Source organism: Eriocheir sinensis, chromosome 12, assembly GCF_024679095.1.
Source record: "Eriocheir sinensis breed Jianghai 21 chromosome 12, ASM2467909v1, whole genome shotgun sequence".
Classification (NCBI taxonomy): domain Eukaryota; kingdom Metazoa; phylum Arthropoda; class Malacostraca; order Decapoda; family Varunidae; genus Eriocheir; species Eriocheir sinensis.
In genome coordinates, this window is record NC_066520.1 from 630,556 (window position 1) to 657,475 (window position 26,920).

Below are 26,920 nucleotides of genomic sequence, written 5' to 3' on the forward strand. Positions count from 1 at the left end.
AGGAAGGAAGAGAAGGAAGAGAAGAGAAGAGAAGATAAAGAAAAAAGGGAAGGAAATATGAAGAGGAAAGGAGAGATGGAGGACAGGAGGTATTTGTAAGAAGATGTAAGGGAAGAGAACCCACAGGAAGAGGAGGAGAAGGAGGAGGAGGTAAAAATCTATATATATTTAGTCATTATAGCCTTCATTATAAGCTCCCCCTCCACCCGGCTTTCCATGTACGCCTGATTTCATGTGCGTGTATCTCTGCGCACACGCCACCTATATAACCAAATTAAATATGCACATGAACAAACTATCATGGCCAAGATATTTGAGTGAGCTATCTTTAATATCTTGGGAGCTATCTTTAATATCTTGGGAGCTATCTTTAATATCTTGGGAGCTATCTTTAATATCTTGGGAGCTATCTTTAATATCTTGGGAGCTATCTTAAATATTTTGGGAGCTATCTTTAATATCTTGGGAGCTATCTTTAATATCTTGGGAGCTATCTTTAAAAATGTTACCATATATCCTGACTGACCTCCCTTTTGGCCTTTGGGAATAGCTGATTTGAGAGGCTGAAAACTGCTAACCAAAACTTTAGGACACACACACAAAAAAAAAAGTGAAGAGGAAAAAAACCAGTTAAAACCCAGAGGGAGATTATGAGAGGAGTAAGGTGAAAAGTATATCGAGAAATATGAATACTGAAGAGGAGGAAAAGATTGAGGAAGAAGTAGATGAAGGAACTAGATTGGGAAGATACGAGGAAGGAAAAAACGGCCCATTGAAGATAAAGCCAAGGTCCCAAATGACAACAGAAACCATACAGAACAGGTCATGGAAACTAAACGACTCTGAAGAATACAAGCAAATACATGTGAGGAGAAATATGTCAGAGGATGAAAGAATGAAAGTAAAGGAAATGATAAATGAAGCGAAAAAAGGAATGAGGAAAGATCAGAAGGAAAGGAAAGTTTTTGGAGAATGAAGAACGAAAAACTGATGAAGTGGTGGATAGGAGGCGAAAAGGAGGAGTAAGGGTGTTGATAGAAGGAGGGGGAAGAAAGGGAGAAGGGAAGAAAGGTTTAAAGATTGCATACACTAACATAGATGGTCTTGTATCAAAGAAAATTGAACTAATTGATTATTTAAGGGAGAGTGATCTGGATAATGTATAGTTGAAACAAAACTTGTAAAAGAACTGGAACTTGTGCTGGAGGGAAAGATCAAGTACAACATTTGGAGAAAAGATAGGAAAGAGGGAAAGGGAGGAGGAGTGATGATAATGACGAAACAAAACTTGAAAGTGACTGAAGTGAGACATGGAAAGGACAGTGCGGAGGTGATGGCTGTGCAGGTACTGGCAAAAGGTGGAGAGAAGACTAACATAATAACAGCCTTTGTTCCCCCAACACCAAAAGTTGGAATGAAGTAAGATACAACGCCATGCTGGAAGATACAATACGGGCACTGACACACTAAATAAAAAATAATGGAAAGATAACATTAACAGGAGACTTCAGTTGCAAAGAAGTGAAATGGGAAGATTATGCAACGGAGGGTAGCGGCAATACCTGGGGAAGTAAACTATTGAAGCTGGCAACAGATAACCTGGTGACGCAGTGGGTGCAAGGAGAAACAAGGCTGGGAGGGGATGACGAACCATCAAGACTTGACCTAATTTTCACAAAAAACATGGAGTTAGATAAAGGAGTCAGTCACGAGTGCCCCTTAGGAAAGAGCGACCATGAACTATTGGAGATGAAAACTTTGGAAGGATGTGAATATCGAGAAGAGGCTTATAAGGAAAAAAGGAAAAACTACGCTAAGGCAGATTACGTAGGATTCAAGACTTTCTTTGCTGGGGTAGACTGGAGTGATGTGAGGAGGAGTACTAATATTCAGGAGAAATATGACTTTTTTATGAGTATTTACAACAGAGGAATAGATATATATGTTCCATACCACACAGTAAAAACTACAGGAGAGAAAACATGGTTTGGATGGAAGTGTGAAACAGCAAGAAGAAATAGCAATAAGGCATGGAGGAATTTAAAGAAAAGACCAAATAAAAACAACTGGGACAAATATAAAAAAGCAAGAAATGAATATGTGAAAATAAGGAGAGAGGAGGAAGCTAAATTTGAAAGAAGAATATTTTTTAATGTAAAGAAGAATCAACAATGTTTTATAAATTCGTAAACGGGAACTTAAAAAGAAGTGAAGGAGTGGAAAGGCTAAAAGAAAAAAATGTAATCTATGAAAAGGACAAAGAAATTGCAGAAATATTAAATAAAAACTTTCATAAAGTGTTTACGAAAGAAACCGTCTTTGACTGGGGGCTCGAAAATTGCAGTGAAGGGAAACTTAATCATGTAAAGGTTGAGAAAGGAACTGTTGCAGCTGATGGAAACCTTAGATGGAAGGAAAGCTATGGGACCGGATGAAATCTCGGGACATGTGCTAAAAGAGTGTAGAAATTAATTATTGGAGCCACTTTATTACATAATAACATGCTCTATAAATACAGGAAAAGTGCCCTTAGAGTGGAAAAGAGCGAACATTGTACCAATTTATAAAAGTGGAGATAAAACTGAACCACTAAATTATAGGCCAGTTTCTTTGACAAGTGTAATGGACAAGATTTGTGAAAGTATAATAAAAAACATGGTAAATGAAGGTCACTTTAGATTTAGAAAAGGGAAATTGTGTGTCACCAACTTACTATGTTTCTACTCAAGAGCAATAGATATGGTACAAGAGAGAGAAGGATGGGCTGATTGTGTATATCTAGATCTGAAAAAAGCTTTTGACAAGGTTTTGTACAAAAGGTTAATCTGGAAACTACAGCAGTGGGGTGGAATGGACGGAAAGGTTATCGAGTGGATGAAGGATTACTTAACGGGAAGAGAAATGAGGACGGGGATTAGAGAAGAGAAATCAAATTGGAGGAGAGTAGAGAGTGGAGTTCCTCAAGGCTCAGTTCTGGCACCAATAATGTTCATAATATATATAAATGATATGCCGATGGGTATAAAAAGTTATAAGAGCATTTTTGCAGACGATGTAAAGTTAATAAGAAAAGTGAAGACGGAGGAAGACTGTGAGGAGCTGCAAAAAGACCTGGATAAAGTGTACAAATGGAGCCAGTTATGGGAGATGAAATTTAATGCAAACAAATGTCATGTTATGGAAATGGTGAAAAGTAAAAAAAGATCAAGGAAAACATACAGGATGGGAGAAGAAAACTTAAAGGTGGTACAAGAAGAAAAGTTTTGGGAGTAACGATGCAAGACACACTATCCCCAGAAAAGCATATAAAGAAGCTGTTTGGAGAAACCTGCAGGATGATGCAAAATATAAGGGTATCATTCCACTATATGGACAAAGAAATGATGAAGAAAATAATAACATCAATGAAAAGACCAAAGCTTGAATATGATGCAGTTGTGTGGTCGCCTCACAAAAAGAAGAACATCAGAAAGTTGGAAAGGATACAGAGAATTGCAACTAAAATGGTCCCAGAACTCTCGAGTATGACGTATGAAAACAGATTGAATGAGATGGACTTGATAACACTGGAACAAAGAAGGGAGAGAGGAGATCTGATTATGTTGTATAAGTTGGTAAATAAGTTTGATGAGGTGGATAGAGATGATCTCTTCTCAACTTCGAGAACGCAGGGGCTGAGAGGGCATGGAAAAAAACTTAATAAAGGAACCTGTTTGAGTGACTTGAAAAAGTATAGTTTTCCACATAGAAGTGTTAACACATGGAACAGCTTGCGGGAAGAGGTGGTGGAGGTGAGCAGTGTCCAACAAATGAAGGAAAGGCTCCATGAATGTAGATATGGAGATGGGACTATTAGAGCTTAGTTCGGGCCCGGTAGACTACAAATAGGTAAATACAAATAGGTAAACACACACACACACACACACACACACACACACACACACACACACACACACACACACACACACACAGCCCCTTCAACCTCGTCTGTTTGAGAGAATAAATAAATAAATAAATATATATATATATATATATATATATATATATATATATATATATATATATATATATATATATATATATATATATATATATATATATATATATATATATATATATATATATATATATATATATATATATATATATATATATATATATATATATATATATATATATATATATATATATATATATATATTATTATTATTATTATTATTATTATTATTATTATTATTATTATTATTATATTATTATTATTATTATTATTATTATTATTATTATTATTATTATTATTATTATTATTATTATTATTATTATTATTATTATTATTATTATTATTATTATTATTATTATTATTATTATTATTATTATTATTATTATTATTATTATTATTATTATTATTATTATTATTATTATTATTATTATTATTATTATTATTATTATTATTATTATTATTATTATTATTATTATTATTATTATTATTATTATTATTATTATTATTATTATTATTATTATTATTATTATTATTATTATTATTATTATTATTATTATTATTATTATTATTATTATTATTATTATTATTATTATTATTATTATTATTATTATTATTATTATTATTATTATTATTATTATTATTATTATTATTATTATTATTATTATTATTATTATTATTATTATTATTATTATTATTATTATTATTATTATTATTATTATTATTATTATTATTATTATTATTATTATTATTATTATTATTATTATTATTATTATTATTATTATTATTATGATTATTATTATTATTATTATTATTATTATTATTATTATTATTATTATTATTATTATTATTATATTATTATTATTATTATTATTATTATTATTATTATTATTATTATTATTATTATTATTATTATTATTATTATTATTATTATTATTATTATTATTATTATTATTATTATTATTATTATTATTATTATTATTATTATTATTATTATTATTATTATTATTATTATTATTATTATATTATTATTATTATTATTATTATTATTATTATTATTATTATTATTATTATTATTATTATTATTATTATTATTATTATTATTATTATTATTATTATTATTATTATTATTATTATTATTATTATTATTATTATTATTATTATTATTATTATTATTATTATTATTATTATTATTATTATTATTATTATTATTATTATTATTATTATTATTATTATTATTATTATTATTATTATTATTATTATTATTACTTTTATGTTCACGTGTTTAGGCGTGTGGAGCCGTATCTAATTTTTATTTTACAGCTGTTAATTTTCTGGCGTGTATATGTTTAATATTTTTCCTGAACTATAACATTGTTGCGTATTTTAGGTATTGTCATTCATTTTATTTTCTCCTTTCTTTTGTGTATTTTACTGCACAGTGGAGAAGATAGTTTTATCTTGCTAAAGTACTCACTCATTATTCTTTTTCCTCTTTTTTTTATGCATTTTAGAAGCATCGGGGAAGAGTGAGCACATCCTTAGCAGTGAATGATTATTACTTTAATTATTTTTGCAGCGATACTTTTTTTCTTTTACCATTTTTTTTTTTTTTACAACAAAGGAGATAGCTCAAGGGCACAAAAAAGGAAACAATAATAAAAAAAAAAGCCCGCTACTCGCTGCTCCTAAAAAGAATCAAAAGAGGTGTCCTGATACCCTTCTCTTGAAAGAATTCAAGTCGTAGGCAGGAGGAAATACAGAAGAAGGAAGATTGTTCCAGAGTTTACCAGCGTGAGGGATGAAAGAATGAAGATGCTGGTTAACTCTTGCATAAGGGGTTTGGACAGTATAGGGATGAGCATGAGTAGAAAGTCGTGTGCAGCGGGGCCGCGGGAGGGGGGGAGGCATGCAGTTAGCAAGTTCGGAAGAGCAGTCAGCGTGAAAAAATCGATAGAAGATAGAAAGAGAGGCAACATCGCGACGGAATTTAAGAGGTAGAAGACTATCAGTAGGAGGAGAGCTGATGAGACGAAGAGCCTTAGACTCCACTCTGTCCAGAAGAGCTGTGTGAGTGGAGCCCCCCCATACGTGAGATGCATACTCCATACGAGGGCGGACAAGGCCCCTGTATATGGATAGCAACAGCGCGGGGGAGAAGAACTGGCGGAGACGATACAGAACGCCCAACCTCGAGGAAGCTGATTTAGCGAGAGAGGAGATGTGAAGTTTCCAGTTGAGATTTTGAGTTAAGGATAGACCGAGGATGTTTAGTGTTGAAGATGGTGATAGCTGAGTGTTGTCGAAGAAAAGGGGATAGGTGTTTGGAAGATTGTGTCGAGTTGATAGGTGGAGAAATTGAGTTTTTGAGGCATTGAAGGACACAAGGCTCCTTCTGCCCCAATCGGAAATGATAGCAAGGTCTGAGGTTAAGCGTTCTGCAGCTTCCAGTCTGGAGTCGTGTACTTCCTGTTGTGATGGTCTTCTGTTGAAAGAAGTTGAATAATGCAGAGTGGAGTCGTCGGCGTATGAGTAGACAGGACAGTTTGTTATGGAAAGAAGATCACTGATGAATAACAGGAAGAGAGTGGGTAATAGGACAGAGCCCTGTGGAACACCATTGTTGATAGGTTTAGGAGAAGAACAGTGACCGTCTACCACCGCAGAGATAGAACGGCCGGAAAGGAACCTGGAGATAAAGGAACAGAGAGAGGGATAGAATCCGAAAGAAGGCAGTTTAGAAAGCAAAGACTTGTGCCAGACTCTATCGAAGGCTTTCGATATGTCTAGCGCAACAGAGAAAGTTTCACCGAAACGGCTAAGAGAGGATGACCAAGAGTCAGTTAAGAGAGCAAGAAGATCGCCAGTAGAACGCCCCTTGCGGAACCCATACTGGCGATCAGATAGAAGGTTAGAAGTGGAAAGGTGCTTCTGAATCTTCCGGTTAAGGATTGATTCAAAAGCTTTAGATAGACAGGAAAGTAAAGCTACAGGGCGGTAGTTTGAGGGATTAGAACGGTCACCCTTCTTAGGCACAGGCTGTACAAAGGCATACTTCCAGCAGGAAGGAAAGATAGATGTTGATAGGCAGAGACGAAGGAGTTTGACCAGGCAGGGTGTCAACACGGAAGCATAGTTTTTAAGGACAATAGGAGGCACTCCATCAGGTCCATAAGCCTTCTGAGAGTTGAGGCCAGAGAGGGCATAGAAAACATCATTTGGAAAACTCTTAATAACAGGTATAAAGGAGTCAGAGGGGGGATGAGTAGGAGGAATATGCCCAGAATCGTCCAGGGTGGAGTTCTTACAGAAAGTTTGAGCGAAGAGTTCAGCCTTAGAGACAGATGAGACGACAGTGCTGCCGTCAAGGTTAAGGAGAGGAGGGAAAGAGGAAGAGGTGAAATTGGAGGAGATATTTTTGGCTAGATGCCAGAAGTCACGGGAGTAATTAGAAGAAGCAAGGTGTTGACATTTTCTATTGATAAAAGAAGTTTTGGTAGGTCGGAGAATAGATTTGGCATGATTCCGGGCTGAAATGTAAAGGTCATAGTTATCGAGAGTTCGAAGGCTCTGGAACCCTTTGTGAGCTGCCTCTCTATCTTTAATAGCACGAGAACAAGCATGATTAAACCAAGGCTTTTTAGCATGAGGAGTAGAGAAAGAACGTGGAATGTATGCCTCCATGCCAGAGACAATCACCTCTGAGATGTGCTGGGCACACACAGAGGGGTCTCTCTCCTGGAAGTAGTAATCATTCCACGGGAAATCGGAAAAGTACATCCTCAGGTCGTCCCACCGAGCTGAAGCAAAATGCCAGAAGCATCGCCTCTTCGGTGGGTCCAGAGGATGTACAGGAGCGATAGGACAGGAAATAAAAATAAGGTTATAATCGGAGGACCCCAACGGAGAGAACAGCTTGACAGAGTAAGCAGAAGGATTAGAGGTAAGGAAGAGGTCTAGAATGTTGGGCCGGTCTCCAACACGGTCGGGAATACGTGTAGGGTGCTGAACCAACTGCTCTAGGTCGTTGAGGAGAGCAAAGTTGTAGGCTTGTTCACCAGGCTGGTCAGTTAAAGAGGATGAAAGCCAAAGCTGGTGGTGAACATTGAAATCTCCCAAGATGGAGATTTCAGCGAAGGGAGAGTGAGTCAAGATGTGCTCCACTTTAGAAATCAAATTGTCAAAGAATTTTACATAGTTAGTAGAGTCAGGTGAGAGATAAACAGCACAGATGTATTTAGTGATAGAATGACAATGAAGTCTTAGCCAGATGGTGGAAAATTCAGAAGAGTCAAGGTCGTGGGCACGAGAGCAAGTGATGTCGTTGCGCACGTAGGCGCAACATCCAGCTTTGGATAGAAATTTAGGATAGAGATAGTAGGAGGGAACAGAGTAGAGGTTGCTGTCAGTAGCCTCAGAAATCTGTGTTTCGGTGAGGAAGAGAAGATGAGGTTTAGAGGAGGAGAGATGGTGTTCCACAGAATGAAAATTAGAACGAAGACCACGAATGTTGGAGAAATTGATAAGGAGGAGGTTCGAGGAGTTATCAGGACACCTCTCAAGTCGGCAGCCAGAAGGGGAGTCCTCCCTGGGGGAATTTATGGCCCCCCCCCAGGCGGGGACTCCGAGGCAGTGTTTTTTTTCGCCATGTTGAATTTTGAATTTTGGGAAAAGGTGTGTGTGTTGTGTGAATGTAGTGTGGTGTAGAAAGAAGAGGAACTGTTTTTAGAAAGCATGCTGAACTGCTCTCTGGTGTTGATGAGACAAAAGGGAAAGGTTAGTGAGGACATGGGAAGGGTCTTTGAAGGGCTTCAGCACCCTCCTCGCTTCCCACATATCCTCACCTGGAGTAGCTCACGCCCGTTCGGTAGGTGTCTTCCTACCTCCTCCTACCTTACTCCTCATTGTACTATAGTAACTCTTTTTAATGGCAGAGAAACCTGACCCAAAGTTACAAGCTCTCACCGAGGACTATAGGAGTGGGTAAAGGGAAAGGACAGTGACGTCAAGGATAACGGTAACTGTCATGTAAGGAGTGGTAGCAGTCTTCAAAGGGTGCTTTCTCCTCCTTCTGAGCTGCATGAGCAAACACGAGGTATTTACCTTAATTCCACAATGGCTTCTGCCCCTAATCTCCCGCTACCAGCAACAGCAGTTAGGCCTTTCGCAGGTTCGGAAGCAGATTATTCGGCCAGGGACTTCTTGTTTCAATGTGAGGTTGTCATGAACATTTCATTCGTGTCAAATCCGGGAGATAAAATATCTCTCAACCGCTCGAGGGTCAAACCCAGAACGGGAGCCGCGGCCCTCATAAACAGGAGCGCGTTCACAGAACGGAAGGATTATGATGCGTTTAGGTTATTTTTTCTTAAAACATTTGGGAAAGACGGGGAACACAGCCTCGTAAAGGGTGTAAATTTTGCTGTGGACACTGTGCAAACGAGTGGCCTTTTTAATTAACAGGCCAGTGGACGCCTACCGGCTGTCTACTGATTTGATCTCGTGTTTAAAACAAGGAAACTGGACAGATGGAGAAACCATATCTGTAGCTATACTCGTAAATTTCTAGAGTTCCTTGTGTACATGATTGTCCTTAAAGTTCCTCGTCGAAGGAGTTCAGTATCCCTTGACTACAGCCCCACTGACAACCTGCACGATTTTGTGCTTAAACTGAAGTCCAAAATTGAAGAGAAGGACATTAGGCACAAAAAGGGTGTGGAAAACCGAACGTGCGCCCCATAACGACCCGAAGTAGAAACTCAGGAGTCGAATGGAAATTAGACTGCGATTGGGCCTAACGGTAGCACTTTGTTTGAATATATCGTGGCCGCGTGCAGTCAACCAACTTTTATGGCACTTTGGGTCCTTTTTGAAGCTTCTTTTGCCGTCGACACGTTCGTCGGGGAGGGGGGCCTTCGCGACCCGCTGACCTAAACTTCTTTGGGTGTCACCAGCGGTAATAAAAAAAAAAATCCTTGTTGTGTTCTTTTACCCGTTGTTTAGGCATAAATAGTCAGACAAGTAGGTGGACGGAAATTTGAGCCTTACGATCTACTTTTTAATACACAGAATTGTGCATAGTGATCGTCTCCAAACACTAGCGCATGCTTGAGGTTCAACCTGACGCTGCTTTGTGTATCTTTCCACCACACGACTATAACCTGCATCCTCGCAATTACTAATTTATGTTTGGTTCCTGAGCTTTTGCCTGCATCTCTTTCATGCGAGAGGGGAGTGCCCATTTATTGTTACTTCCATGATTATTTTTATTATCATTGGCATTTCCCTATGTTGTATCGTTAGGCGGGCTCTGACTTGTATAATAATCTTTAAAGCAACTGTAACAAGACCACGCTTAGCTACTGCACATTGCGCGACTGCAACATGGGTAGGTACATTACTTTTAAAGGTCAGATGAGTCGCGGGGCCGCGACTTTTAGGGAACCGAGCGATGTAATATATATATTATCATGTATATATGAATGTATGACTGTATGTGTCGAAACACAAGCTCAGTGTCACCACAGGATGTTATGGGACACGTCAGAGCTGATGGCCATGGGAACTGTGCTGAGCTGACGGTGGAAGCAGCACTCATCAGCACCGGAACGTTGTAAGTTCCGGCAAAGGAGCAACGCACATATATACCATTCGCCCGAGCTACCAGAGGAGAACACTGGCGCGGGCACGAGACACAAGGTCCGCTGTTGTTGTCTTACTTATCTTCGTGCGACTCGCTCACATAAACTTTGTAACAATTGTGTAAAACTGTAAATATAGTTAAAACTAATCACACTTTTAATATACCAGAGAGAGAGAAGTGAACTCAAAGTGAACTTAACGGCTCCGCTCGGCCACACATCATCTACCTCACTTAACCAAAGGCTATTCTGTTATCTCACCTGCTACAATCAACTCGTGAAGCAGGCCACGGTAACACCGGCCCTGTGACGAGTGAGATAACAGTTTGCGCTTTAAATTAACACTTAACACGAACCACCTTAAAAATAACACTTAAAAACGGTTAACAAGGGATTGTTCCAACCTACATTCCGAATATTGCACTTCCCTACATTAAACTCCATCTGCCATTTCTCAGCCCAGTCATACAATCTATTTAGTTTGTTCTGGAGAATACTAGCGTCCTGATCCCATTCAATTACCCTACCGATCTTGGTATCATCAGCAAACTTACTGACATCACTACTAATTCCTGTATCTAAGTCATTGATATAAATGATAAACAACAGTGGACCTAATACCGAACCTTGTGGGACCCCACTCGTAACACAGTAAAAGTAGTAGTAGCAGTAGTAGTAGTAAAAGTAATAGCAGTAGTTGTAGTAGAAGTAGCAGTAGTAGTAGTAGTAATAGTAGTAGTAGTAGTAGTAGTAGTAGTAGTAGTAGTAGTAGTAGTAGTAGTAGTATCAGTAGTAGTAGTAGTAGTAGTAGCAGTAGTAGTAGTAGGAGGAGGAGGAGGAGGAGAAGAAGGAGGAGAAGAAGGAGGAGGAGTAGTATTAGTAGTAAAATCGTCCGAGGAGGCGGTGGCTGTGGAGTTAGCGTGCCGCCCGCCGCCAGAGGCTGGGTTATTCATCCACCGCCGAGTTCCCGGAGACACATGTGGTCCTGAAGACCATCTATCAACCCTTACACTTGATTCTCTCTCTATGGAAAAAGAGAGGATCAAAGATGAGCTTTGGGGGGTCAGCATGAGGCAAGCATGATGGGACCACTATAAACACTTGCCTGCGCCATAATGGCCTGGGGTCGATCATCAGGCCACACCAAGAAACAGGAGCAATAAAGAACAGAACCATAAAGAAAAAAAGGAAATAAGTTGTCGATGTAGCAGTCAAAGGAATAATAGTTCGTAGTAGTATAAGTAGCAGAAGCAGCACTTGCCGCAGTAATAGATCATTCAGTCAACAAATGGTGGCATACGCCTGAGGGTGCGTTTTCTCCCCCACGCTAAGTCGCCAAGTCCCGGGGTCCCTCCGTGCAAGTCTCCCTGCAGGCCCCCTTCTCATCCGAAGCACCTCCTGGAAATATCTGTCGATTTGCTCAAGCCATGAACTCTGTGGACGTCCCCTTGACCTCCTCCACTCAGGGTTGTCTCTTATAAAAACAACCTGATGAGCAGGGTCGGCTTCTGGGTAGCGTGCCACATGCCTGTATAGCTGGAGTTGACGTTGACGGACTATGCGACTAATATAATATGTCGAATCAGGGCCGCTTTCACAGTCACTTTCTTTGTTTTGATCGTTACCAATGGCGGAGATCGCCGCTATAGTATTTCTTCGTAAAACTGGCCGATAGGGTAGTTGCGGCTGCGGGGTTAGCCTAGTCCCGCACCTTACCACACCTTACCACACACTCTCAACACCATGGAGATATAAAAAGGTGGAGTGGCCCTGAGGCGAGCGGGCTGAAGCCAAGCGAACTGTTGTTGTCGTTGTTGTTGGGGGCTAAGGCGCGCTGAGCAGCGCCTGCCGAGTGGCGATCATTCATCGCATGGAGATATTCTGCGACTCATAGCGGCCCATTGCAAAGGCGCACACTAGATGATTAATAGGGAGTGTACTTTCAATGCACTGTTTGATGTAATGAATTCTAGAAATCCTTGCAGTTATGGATGGAAACGCCATTTGCAAGTAGATAATAATAACGAAGTAATGAAATTCATTGCAGACGTACAACAGTATCTGGTGCCCATAACACTACCACTACCACTACCACTGTTCAATCCAGAAGAAAAACAGGATTTATTGGATTTCTTGCATGCTACAAAAGTCTTGAAGTGATGAATGAAATGTTGGTTCTTCCTTCAGAGCCAAAGCTGAATTACCTTTTAACTTACAAGATGAGCCAGGACCATATTGAAATATTTTTCAGCAAAATTAAAAGTATGGGAGGGCTCAACAATAACCCGTCAGCTCGGCAGTTCTCAGCTGCTTACAAGAGAGTGTTAACACCGTGAAATACAAGAGGTAACTCGTGGGAACTGTATACCCCTGGAGTCTGTCCCTATCCTTACTGCCTGGAGTCTCTGTGCACAAACTGCTTTTGCAAATGTACCATCAAGTACTGCCATTAACTGTTCCCTCAGCAAACACAGAGTTATAGAGACTGATACAAGTGCTGCAAATGAAGCGTACCATCTACTCTCTGAGCCGGATAATGAGGTCTGTGATCTCTTCTTATACTGAAAAGATTGTAGAATATATAGCCGGCTTTGTTAGATTCAAACTAAAGAGATCTTTAATGTGTGAAGCATGTTGCAATGTTTTATGTGGCAAAACTGCTGATGTGACTCAGGAATTAATAAGAGTAAAAAATAAAGACCGCCTGCTTTCTCCATCCAGAGATGATGTTGACATGTGTTTTACGTGTGAAAATAAATTTAGAGAGAAAGTATTGTTGTCTAGTGAGCGCCCATATGCAAAACTGTCATCGTATGTCTGCCACAACATCGTGACTCTGGTATTATCAACATTTCAGGAGAGGAGTGTCTTCTCAGGCCTAGCAGAACACATGTCAGACAGTGATCCTGTAAATAATCACCTTGTGTTACTAATCAAGGCTGTGGCTGAGATATATCTACAGGTTAGGTACAGGTACGCAGCCAGACAGTTCACTGCACGACATGCGTCACTTAAAGGGTTTAAAAGCAGAACTAAGATGAATAAACTGGTATTATTTAGTGGTATGTAATTCTATGCATAGTATATAATATGTAGCTTAGGGAATTGTTGTCATGCAATACATATATTACGCGCTAACATAGAAGTATAATGTCACACGCCTGGATATTATCATTGAGTGTAAACAGTGTGAAAAAGTGGGGAAAAAAGATGTCTCAGCGACCCCGCGCCTGACTTAGCCCCCAACAGTATGGCGGACGGGGCAGAGCGGCAGCTTCTCCCAATAGCGCTGACCAGGAGCCTCAGGGCCACTCCACCTTTTAATACCTCCATGCTCTACACCTCTCGCTTCTTCTGCAGCCGCCACTACCCGATAGGCAAGTTTCACGTGGAAAGCTATAACGTCGATCGCCGCCATTGGTAACGATCAAAACAAACAAAGTGACTGTGAAAGCGGCCCTCAGTGTCACGAAGTAGTCGCCGGTTGGATACAAAGTCATTCCAGCGTCACTTATAACTGAAAGTATCTATCCGCCTCTTCAAGTTACTGTTCAGTGTCCATGTTTCACAGCCATAGAGAAAGGCAGGAAGCACAAGGGACCGGAAGATAAGAACATAAGAACATAAGAACATTGGGAAACTGCAAAAGGCAAAAGGTACACAGGGCAGCTCCAGAATCCCCCCACTACTCACGATGGGTGAGGTGTAGTTTCAGGGGTTACAGGTAGAGGCTTGATCCTCGTATACCTTCGGTACGGGCGTACGCTAAAGTACCCTGTCTCCTTACTGCACCCACACCTCACTGCCACCTGTCATCCTCGTCCATGTAGTTATCCAGTCTACTCTTAAAACAAGCTATCGTCCCTGCACTAACTATGTGATTGCCGAGTCTATTCCATTCCCCCACCACCCTATTACTAAACCAATGCTTGCCTATATCTCTCCTAAATCTATACTTTTCGAATTTAAATCCATTACTGCGTGTTCTATCCTGCTGGCTAATTCTCAATACTTTACTTATATCGCCTTTGTTATAACCCTTGACCCATTTGAATACTTCTATCAGATCTCCCCGCACTCTTCGTCTTTCTAGTAAATGTAAGTTTAGATGTTTCAGCCTATTTTGATATGGGAGGTTCCTCAGCCCCTGAATCATCTTGCTCATCCTCCTCTGAACTGATTCTAGCAAATTGATGTCCATTCTGTAGTGTGGGCACCAAAACTGGACAGCATAATCTAAGTGTGCCTAACTAACGCTAAATAGAGTCTGAGGATGACCTCTGCACTCCTGTTGGTTACCGTCCTGTTAATAAAGCCTAATACCCTGTTAGCCCTATTCCTTGCACTAATACATTGCTTCCTTAGTTTTAGGTCAGAGTTCACTAACACTCCCAAATCCCTTTCACACTCTGATCTGCCTATCGCTGTGGAGTCTAAACTATACCCGTGTAATGGGTTGCGTGTTCCTACACTAAGTACGCTACACTTGGTGATGTTAAAATTCATCTGCCATTTTTCTGACCAAGCTGACAGTTTGTTGAGATCCTCCTGCAGTGCTCTAGCATCCTCCCCTGTCCTAATAGTGCGTCTTATTTTAGTGTCATCTGCAAGTTTACCTATGTCACTAGTTATCCCATTGTCTATGTCATTGATGTAGATAATGAATAAAAGCGGGCCTAAAACTGAACCTTGAGGAACCCCACTGGTAACATTACTCCATTCGGATTTTTTACCGTTAATAGTAACCCTCTGTTTCCTGTCGCTAATCCACGCCTTAAAACAAATAAAAGTCCTGGACCTGACAAAGTATATCCTACTCTGCTCAAAGAAACAAAGAGCGAAATAGTCTCTTTCCTCACAACCGTATTCAATATGTCCTTGCGACAAGGCATCGTCCCTTCGGATTGGAAAAAGGCTAACGTGACACCGATTTTTAAGAAAGGAGACAAAAAACTACCAGGTCATTACAGGCCCATTAGTCTAACTTTGGTTGTAGGTAAGCTACTTGAGAGCATAATTAGAGACAAAATTGTGAGTTATCCTGAAAGCCACTCATTAATTGGGGACTCAAACATGGCTTCCGTAACAAAAGATCCTGCCTATCAAATCTATTAACCTTTTATAACGACCTCTTCACGGTTTATGACGTAACCAGATCACTGGACGTAGTCTATCTTGATTTCCAGAAAGCGTTTGATAAAGTCCTACATCATAAATTACTTTACAAATTAAAGCAAATAGGTATTGACGGTCAAGTACACCAATGGATCGCGAATTGGTTGAGCAACAGACAGCAAAGAGTGGTGATTGACGGATTTATCTCAAAGTGGGAGCCGGTCACTAGTGGCGTCCCTCAGGGCTCGGTTCTTGGCCCAGTGCTCTTCATTATTTACATCAATGATGTGGATGTTGGACTCAATAATCGCATTAGTAAATTTGCAGACGACACAAAGATTGGTAACTCGGTTCTCAATGACGAAGACAGGCAAAGCCTCCAAGAGGATTTGCACAAAATTTCAGCTTGGTCGGATAGATGGGAGATGCCATTTAACGTAGACAAGTGCCAGGTCCTTCAAGTTGAAACAAGGAATAAGAAGTTCGATTACGAAATGCGCGGCGTTAAACTCAAAAGCGTTCAATGCGTAAAGGACTTGGGGGTCAAAATCGCGTCAAACCTCAAATTCTCACAGCAATGCATCGATGCAGCAAATAAAGCGAACAGAATGTTGGGCTTCATTAAAAGAAACATTTTATTCAAGAATAAAGATGTAATACTTCCACTATACAATAGTTTAGTCAGACCCCACTTGGAATATGCGGTGCAGTTTTGGTCTCCCCACCATGCAAAGGACGTTGCTAAATTAGAAGGTGTTCAGCGTCGGGCAACAAAAATGATCCCTTCCTTGGGCAACAAATCTTACGAAGAAAGGCTTTCCACCCTTAACATGTTCTCTCTTGAGAAACGTCGCCTCCGAGGAAAACAGATCAAATGTTTTAAAATACTTAATGGTTTCACGAATGTACACAGATCAACATTGTTTATGATCGATGACACTTTGCGTACGAGGAACAATGGCGTAAAACTCAAATGTAGACAAGTAAATTCAGACTGCACCAAATTTTTCTTCACCAACGTTGTAGTGCGAGAATGCAATAAGCTCCCACCGTCAGTGGTCCAGTGTAACACGATTGACTCCTTCAAAAACAAGCTCGACCGTCACTTCCTTCAACTTAATATCAACTAGAGTTGAAATGCAACGTTTTGGAGCCATCTGATTAATGTAGAATCACTTAGGTTTAAGGACAGACCACCTAGTCTGGACCATGGGGTCTGTGTGGTCTGATTTTCTATGTAATTCTATGTAATTCTCTCTCTCTCTCTCTCTCTCTCTCTCTCTCGTTTTGGAGCCTTCTGATTAATGTAGAATCACTTAGGTTAAAGGACAGACCACCTAGTCTGGACCATGGGGTCTGTGGTCTGATTTTCTATGTAAATGTAAATCTCTCTCTCTCTCTCTCTCTCTCTCTCTCTCTCTCTCTCTCTCTCTCTCTCTCTCTCTCTCTCTCTCTCTCTCACTAAAAAAAAAAAAGTAACAACCTAAAAGTGTACAAAGTCCATTGAAAAGAGAGAGAGAGAGAGAGAGAGAGAGAGAGAGAGAGAGAGAGAGAGAGAGAAGGATTAGGGTGATTAGAAGGGAAAGGTGAAAGCGTTCTCAGTATCGAGAATATAAGGCGCGCGCATGTTCGTCTTCCTCCATATCGAAAACACAAACCGTGTTATGGACTTGCCGGTGCCGCCGATGGCAAAATTCTCGAGATCGATGATAAAACTGCCGAAATAAACGCTCGTGTGACCCGGTCTTTAGATCCAGCCGGTACCGGCACTAGTGGCAATGGTCAGTGCCGAGTGATCATGAGTCTTCCCGGCACTGGGTACCGGTACCGAGTGCGGCTGAATCGATTCTTCTCGGCACTGGGTACCGGTACCAAGTGCCGAGAAGAATCGATTCAGCCGGCACTCGGTAAAGGTACCCAGTGCCGGGAAGACTCATGATCACTCGGCACTGACCATTGCCACTAGTGCCGGTACCGGTCCCGTCTCCGTATCTACATTTATCCAACTTTTCCTTAAAGCTTTGCACACTTCTCGCCGATACTACATCCTCACTTAGTCTGTTCCAAACCTCTATATTTCTTTTTGGGAAGCTATATTTCTTTATGTCTCTCAAGCATCTTCCCTTCTTCAGTTTTTTACTATGTCTTCTTGTGTTCCTGGTAGTAATTTCTTCTTTTAGTAGTAACTCCTCGTTGTCTACTTCTTCCATTTTGCTCAATAATTTGTAATTTGTATTAGGTCTCCCCTTTCTCCTCTTTGTTCTAGTGTTGGTAAGTCCATTTCCTTTAGTCTTTCCTCGTATGTCAATCCCTCCAGCTCTGGAACCATTTTTGTTGCCATCCTTTGTATTCTTTCTAGTTTCTTTTTTGGGTTTCTTCTTATGGGGAGACCACACTGCCTCCGCATATTCCAACTTTGGTCTGATCAAAGTGGTAATTAACTTTTTCATCATATCCTTATCCATGTAGTGGAATGCTATTCCTATATTTCTCACCATGTTATACGTATCACCGAATATCCGATTAACATGACTCTCTGGCTGTTTATTATCTTGCATTATTACTCCCAGATCTCTCTCTCCGTGTAATTTCTTTAATGTTTCACCATCTCCCATTTATATGTCCATTTTGGTCTCCCTTCACATTTTCCCATTTCCATAACATGACATTTCTTCACATTGAATTTCATCTCCCATTCCATACTCCACTTCCAAATCTTGTTTAGGTCTTCTTGCAGAGTATCGCAGTCTTTACTGTTTCTTATATGTCTTAGCAGCTTTGCATCATCTGCAAACAGGCTCATATAACTATTTGCTCCCTCTGGCATGTCATTAATATATACTAGGAAAAGTATTGGTGCCAATACCGATCCCTGAGGCACTCCACTCTACAGTTCTCCGTTCCAATTTTATGTCCTTAACCACTGTTCTCATCTCTCTTCCCCTTAGGTAGCTTTCCATCCAGTTCTTCATTTTCCCTTTCAATCCTCCTTTATTTTCTAGTTTCCATAGCAGTCTTGTATGTGGAACTTTGTCAAACGCCTTCTTCAGGTCCAGGTAGACACAATCAACCCATCCGTCCCTTTCCTGTATTTTATCTGTCACTCTTGAGTAAAAGCTCAGTAAGTTTGTCACACATGAGCGCCCTTTTCTGAATCCATACTGTTTAGCTACTTGTGATTAAATTTTCCTCCTCTAGAAATTGCGTCCATTGTTTCTTTATCACTTTCTCACATATTTTACATACTACACTGGTCAATGATACGGGTCTGTAGTTCAGGGGTTCTTCCTTCCTTCCACTTTTGTATATGGGGACCACTTCGGCCATTCGCTACTCCTTAGGCACTGTACCAGTTGTTATTGAGTATTTAATGATGTCATATATCGGTCTAACCAGCTCATTTCTGCATTCTTTCAATATATAGCCTGAGACTCCATCCGGTCCTACAGGCTTCCTCTCTTCCAGCTCCCCCAACAACTCATATATCTCCTCTTTATTTACTGTAACTTCTTCCATACGAACATTTATCTTGTTTTCTTGTGGCTCATTAAATATTGATTCATTAGTAAAAACTTGCTGGAACTTTTTGTTTAGTAACTCCGCCATGTCTTTAGGTTCATCGATTGTCACATTCCCATCGCTCAGTGTTTCTCTTGGTTTAATCTTACCATTTATGACTCTGTAAAATAGTTTAGGTTGTTCCTTGCACTTTCCCACAATATCCTTTTCATATCCCTGTTCTTCTTCCTTCCTTATTTTCACGTATTCATTTCTCGCTACCTTAAAATCTTCTTTATTCCTTTGGTTTTTATTTCTTTTTAATCTTTTCCATGCTTTGTCTCTTCTTTCTTTTGCCTAACACACCTTGCACTAAACCAGTCCTTTTTACCCTTTTCTTAAGGTTTGTATTCTGGTACAAACTTCTTAACCCCTGCTTTATACGCCTCCCTGAAAATATCATACTTTTCTTGCACTTCACTTGCTTACATTAGCTCATCCCAGTCCAGCTCTGCATAATATTTCCTAAGATTTTCCACGTCTGCCTTCCCATAGTTTAATCAGTTTCTTTTATATGATTCATCCTCTTCACTTCCTTCCTCCTCTGTTTCTATCTCTATGACTACGTGGTCACTCTTTCCCAGAGGGCATCTGTACCTTAATTCATCCTTCAAGTGTATTCCTCTTGTTAACAGCATGTCTAGTCTTGCCGGTTCGTCGTCACTTCTGTATCTTGTGTTTTCCTTCACCCATTGCATCATCAAGTTTTCCATCATCAATCTTAACAATCTTTCCCCCCCATGCCATATTTCCACCACCACTTTCGAACATCTCCCAATGTGTGTGTGTGTGTGTGTGTGTGTGTGTGTGTGTGTGTGTGTGTGTGTGTGTGTGTGTGTGTGTGTGTGTGTGTGTGTGTGTGTGTGTGTATATATATATATATATATATATATATATATATATATATATATATATATATATATATATATATATAAAGAGGTGGCCGAAAGAGAGGTCAATTTCGGGATGAGAGGTGTCCCGATACCCTCCTCTTGAAAGAGTTCTAGTCGTAGGCAGGAGGAAATACAGAAGAAGGAAGATTGTTCCATAGTTTACCAGCGTGAGTGATGAAAGAGTAAAGATGCTGGTTAACTCTTCCATAAGGGGTTTGGATAGTATAGGGATGAGCATGAGTAGAAAGTCGTGTGCAGCGGGGCCGCGGGAGGGGGGGAGGCATGCAGTTAGCAAGTTCAGAAGAGCAGTCAGCGTGAATATAGTGATAGAAGATAGAAAGAGAGGCAACATCGCGACGGAATTTAAGAGGTAGAAGACTATCAGTAGTAGGAGGACAGCTGATGAGACGAAGAGCCTTAGACTCCACTCTGTCCAGAATGTAACGGGGTACCGGGGGGTGTTTAAAGGGCGTTGATTAAGACTTCAGCTTCCTTAAGGCGAATATATTCGTAGCCTATATGTACAAGGAGCGTCGGAGCGAGAGCGACTGCCGTTGTGTGTCAGTCGGACTCTCGTGAAGGAGTGACGAGTTACAGGTTGGAAAATAATTGTTACAATTGGTCACGTACGTCAAGGTGACTTTCAAGCATGAAGAAATGCTTTGTATACAAACTGAAACGGTAAACACTGACGGACGACATTCCTATAAGGTGGCGTGATCTATCTGTCGTGGGTTTTTTCCATTGACAATTGTATGCCTAATTCGTGGTGATACTAAATAATAATAATAATAATAATAATAATAATAATAATAATAATCATCATCATAATACATTGATATCCTACTATAACACTGCTCGGTCACCTACCAGTGATCGCGACCTCGCGATATATAAAAATCTAACTGGCAGTCTAGTTACCATTAACATACATAGTGGGAGTTTGTCAAGCAGACTGCCCATGATACAATTACATTAAAACACTCGCTATGTAAGAACATATGTGTAGTCATAATATAAATAGGGAGAGGTAAAACACTACGTGTGTGACATGAAACATAAGAAATCTCTCAAAAGATAAATATAAGGACACATGTATAAGAAGCTATCAACTGGCATAGTTACAGACAATGAAACGTTCATCTAGCTCCTAAAAAAAAATACAGTAGTGAAACATACAGTAGTGAAACATAGTACAATGTTAAGTATAGGAGTCCTTCTAGACTGACTCCACTATTTGACTCGAGAACCTCGAACCGATTTCCCCTGACATTCCGAACAACTCGGTAAGGACCCACAAATCTATCCCCCAGTTTCGAACTCCTTTCCGCTTGCTTAATCATGACTGTGTCACCCTCTTTTAATTCCACCGGGACGGCCTGTTTGTGTTGTTTTGACATCATTTCAACCTTCGTAGCTTTTAACGTACACCTAACCTCTGAGTGTATCTTGGAAAACATATGCATCTGCTGTTGTGCGTACCTATCAATGTTGTAGAAAGGTTGTTGTGGTTTTGTTAGGAAGTCGTACGGAAGACGTTTCTCCACTCCATATAAGATGTAGTAGGGAGACTTCCCCGTAGAGTCGTTTACCGACGTATTTATGGAAGCGGCTATATGCGATAGCCAATCCTCCCAGTTATCGTGGAGATCGTTCACGATAGGCCTGAGGACCTGTAAGATTTTCCTATTAGCCCTCTCCGCCAATCCATTAGCAGCTGGGTGGTAAGCTGTGATGAAGGATTGCGTGATGTTAAACTGAGCGCATATTTCGCTCAATACTGAGTTCCAAAACTCGGTGCCATTGTCACTCAAAAGAATTCGAGGAGACGAATGTGGACACAACACGTGAGTCACGAGGGCATGGGCCACGCGTGTGGCTGTCTTGTCCTTGAGAGGCGCTAGAACTAGAAACCTAGAGAACTGGTCGACGCACACCAATAAGTAGCGCGAACCATGTTGACTCTGGGGGAGCTGTAATAAGTCTATATTAACAACATCCCAAGGCGCCTCTGGTACCGGGTATTGCAACATAGGTGCTGGCCCTTTGACGGACCCCTTGTGCTTAGCACAAACGACGCAATGTGCGACATGTTTTTCTACATCAACCCGTAATGTGGGCCAATAGAATTTACGTCTGGTGACAGATAGCGTCTTGTCTCTTCCTGGGTGACCCGCAATGGGTGTGTCATGGACCAGCTTAAGCGTCACGGGGACGTATTTGTCTGGGATGACCAGTTGTTCTATAGGTACAGGTTTGGTTGGCCATGACCTACAAAGGAGGTTGTCCTCTGATAGGAAGAATTGTGAAGAGGGAACTGGCAATTCAGGAAAGTTTGTTTAGTCTCCCGACTCTAGGGCGTAAATTAACCTCTTCCACACCGGGTGGTCTCGCTGAGCAGTGTGTAGCTCAGGTGAAGTGAAGTTGTGGATGACCTCTGGGGTGGTAATCGCGCCTATCGGAATATTCCGAGATAAGGCATCTGCGACCACATTTGTTTTCCCGGTGATATACTTTATCTCCGGATTGTATGCTTGGATCGTTAAGAACCATCTTGCCAGACGACCGTGTAGGTTTTTTCCCTTGAAAAGGTCAGTTATGGCCGCGTGGTCCGTATACACCACAATTATGTACCCCATCACTATGTCTCGAAAATGCTTCAGAACCCACACAATGGCAAGAGCCTCTAGGTGGGTAACAGAATAGTTCTTTTCCGGAGCTGTAAGGACTCGACTGGCGAACGCTATCACATGCTTTTTGCCAGACTTATCTGTTTGCATCAGAGCGGCTCCTAGTCCACTAGCCGAAGCGTCGGTACAAAGCTGAAAGGGGTCCTTGAAATCCGGAAAGACAAGGACCGGAGCCTGTGTAAGCGCTTTCTTTAAATCCTCAAAGCTCGTTTGTTGAGCTGGGAGCCACTGAAATGGTACGTCTTTCTTTAATAGATGGGTTAGGGGGCTCGCGCGTGCTGCGAAATCCTTTATGAAAGGCCTGTAATAACCTGCGACACCCAAGAAAGACCGTACCTTGTCCGCAGACGTTGGCTGAGGGAACTCGGCAATAGCTTTTATTTTGTCGTCCACTGTGTGGATGCCGAATTCGTCCACGACATGCCCCAAGAACTTGATCCGAGGCTTTAAGAATCCACATTTGTAGGATTTGTAGGACTGCTTTTAGTGTTTCCATGTGTGCATGCACGTCTTTACCTGCTATGATGATGTCGTCTACACACAGACAGAGTTGCCCAGCAAGTCACCAAAAATACTGTTCATTGTCCTTTGGAAGGTCAAGGGAGCTCCTTTGAGCCCGAACGGCATCCTCGTCCACTCATAGTGGCCATGAGGCGTGCTGAAAGCCGTTATTTCACGTGACTCGGGGGCCATGGGCAGTTGCCAGTAGCCACTGACCAGATCAAGACTCGTAAAGACTTTATTTCCTCTACCGAGACACATCAGAAGATCTCTAAGAACGGGTAGCGGAAAATGATCATCCACGGTCGCCTTGTTCACACGCCGGAAATCAATCACAGGGCGATAAGAGCCGTCTTTCTTTGGAACCAGAAACAAGGGTGAATTCCACGGGGAATTCGATTCTTTGATGACACCTTGTTCTAACATTTCAGAGATAAGTTGTTGCACAACCTCCCTCTGACTGTGGGGGAGCATTGATATATACAGGATTGGTATTGGGTTTTAACTTAATGTGGTGTTCACCACACTGCGTAACTCCAAGCGGCTCGCCTGGTAGAGCAAGCCGCCCCCTATAATGTTCCAGTAGCTGGACTAAGGTTGGCTTAATTTCGGAATAGTGTGCAACTTTTAGGAATGCCTCTAAATTAGCTGTGTCTTGTTCGGGAGAAGCCTGACACGCCGAGGTTATGCCTGAGACTTGGGCTGAAGGGTATTCAGCTGGTTCCGGGGCGACATTTCTCCCATACACTAGACACTGGCATAATCTAACACCGTGTTTTAAGGATACAGGGGATCCAGACGTGTTTATTACCAACGCCTCTGCAATACCTCCCTCCTTGACTGTCGCGAGAGTCACCTCCACCGTCACGCGGTGTATGTGAGGAGCTCCGTCGATACACACATCACTGCCCGTTGGAGGGGCGTTAGGCAACCGGATTTTAACAAGTTTTGCAGCACGATCCGGAACTATTTGAGGACCTTCTACGACTGCCGTTACTGTTCGCCACAAGTCTGCAATGTTTTCGTGTGGTTTGACCGTAAGAGGTGATACTTGGGCGGTGGCAGACCCTGAGTCTGTGGTGGGTTGGTCATTTTCCCCCTCTGAGGGCGGGATTACAGGTGACAGAGGCGATGGATTTACCATTCCCTGTATGCGTCGGCCTTGATACACGATCGCGTTGCTTTCAGGGTTTATGGTTATGTGCAGGTCTTTCATGGCGTTTAATCCTAAGATCCCATCCACAGGTAAGGCAAACCTGCAAGAGACATAAAAGAAATCTCGAAAGGGACATACTTTTTCATATAAGCTGACTGTTAGTGGTACTCGCCCAAGGATTCCCAAAGTGGTGCCCGTCACGCCTATCACATTCAGGTCGTTCTCTTGGAGCGGCCAATTTTCCCCTCTCGCCTGTCGTGTCAGTGACCTGTAAGCGGAGTCGGAGATGACATTGACTGTCGCACCTGTGTCAACCGCTAAGGTGAGTGAAATTTTGCCCACCTTGCAAGGGAGGGCAATTATGCTTGTCCGTCCCAAGGCGGCAATGACGGAGTCAAGCTGCTCCCAATTAGTATCGTCCTTAAGGGACACTTGGATGTACGCCTCGGGGCTGTCACGTGTCGAAGTCATGTCTTTTTATTCTGAGAAGAGGAGTGTGGTTTACTGTCCGCCGAGGACTTGTACTTCTGTTCCTCCTTGGCCTTTTGCATTGCAGAACAACTGTCTGAATCATGAAAACAATTCCCGTGGACAAGGCAAAAGGCAGCCTTCCGCTGATGGTTTGGCCTAGGGTTCCTGTGTGATGAATGATGCCCGCCCCTGTAACCTCCTGATCTCCTATCAGAGCCCTGTCTTGAGTGTGTTGATTCCCTACGTTTCGCGAAGCAAGAATGTTCAGAATGTCCTGATTGTTTGCAAAAACTACAGGTGAGAGATGCCTTACTTTGAGCCTGCAATGCTGCGGCTGTTGCGAGGAGTTGATGGTGAGGGTGTTCTTGAACCTTAAGTGGGTTGTAAGTATTCCGACGAACCCGGGGGTGAATGAATTTTGCGGTCTGGAATTGATAAATAATGAGTGCCTGAACATAAGATTACCTTGTTTTTGAGGCATTGAAGGACACAAGGTTCCTTCTACCCCAATCGGAAATAATAGCAAGGTCTGAGGTTAAGCGTTCTCTCTCTCTCTCTCTCTCTCTCTCTCTCTCTCTCTCTCTCTCTCTCTCTCTCTCTATATATATATATATATATATATATATATATATATATATATATATATATATTTTTTTTTTTACAACAAAGGAGGCAGCTCAAGGGCACACAAAAAAAGAAAACAATAATAAAAAAAGCCCGCTACTCGCTGCTCCTAAAGTAAAACAAAAGAGGTGGCCGAAAGGAAGATCAAATACAGGAGGAGAGGTGTCCTGATACCCTCCTCTTGAAAGAGTTCAAGTCGTAGGCAGGAGGAAATACAGATGAAGGAAGATTGTTCCAGAGTTTACCAGCGTGAGGGAAGAAAGAGTGAAGATGCTGGTTAACTCTTGCATAAGGGGTTTGGACAGTATAGGGATGAGCATGAGTAGAAAGTCGAGTGCAGCGGGGCCGCGGGAGGGGGGGAGGCATGCAGTTAGCAAGTTCAGAAGAGCAGTCAGCGTGGAAATATCGATAGAAGATAGAAAGAGAGGCAACATTGCGGCGGAATTTAAGAGGTAGAAGACTATCAGTATGAGGAGGAGAGCTGATGAGACGAAGAGCCTTAGCCTCCACTCTGTCCAGAAGAGCTGTGTGAGTGGAGCCCCCCCACACATGAGATGCACACTCCATACGAGGGCGGACAAGGCCCCTGTATATGGACAGCAACTGTGACCAGCCTCGAGGAAGCTGATTTAGTAAGAGATGAGATATGAAGTTTCCAGTTGAGATTTTGAGTTAAGGATAGACCGAGGATGTTTAGTGTTGAGGAAGGTGATAGCTGGGTGTTGTCAAAGAATAGGGGATAGTTGTTTGGAAGATTGTCGAGTGGATAGGTGGAGAAACTGTGTTTTTGAGGCGTTGAAGGACACCAGGTTCTTCTTGCCCCAATCGGAAATAATAGTAAGGTCTGAGGCTAAGCGTTCTGCAGCCTCCAGCCTTGAGTCGTTAAGTTCCTGAAGGGTGGGTCTTCTATTAAAAGAAGTTGAGTAATGCAGAGTGGAATCATCGGCGTAGGAATGGATAGGACAGTTCGTTTTGGAAAGAAGATCATCAATGAACAACAGAAAAAGAGTGGGAGATAGGACAGAACCCTGTGGGACACCACTGTTAATAGATTTAGGGGAAGAATAGTGACCGTCTACCACGGCAGAAATAGAACGGTCAGAAAGGAAACTGGAGATAAAGGTACAGAGAGAAGGATAGAAACCGTAGGAGGGTAGTTTAGAAAGCAAAGATTTGTGCCAGACCCTATCAAAAGCTTTTGATATGTCCAGCGCAATAGCAAAAGTTTCACCGAAACGGCTAAGAGAGGATGACCAAGAGTCAGTTAAGAAGGCTAG

The 26,920-nt window shown here is 41.4% G+C and overlaps 1 protein-coding gene across 2 annotated transcripts in view; it reads left to right on the forward strand.

Annotated features, from left to right (window-relative positions):
• Positions 1 to 26,920, forward strand: part of LOC126997281 (histone deacetylase 6-like) — a 71,590-nt gene that overhangs the window by 38,471 nt on the left and 6,199 nt on the right. The window lies entirely within an intron of this gene.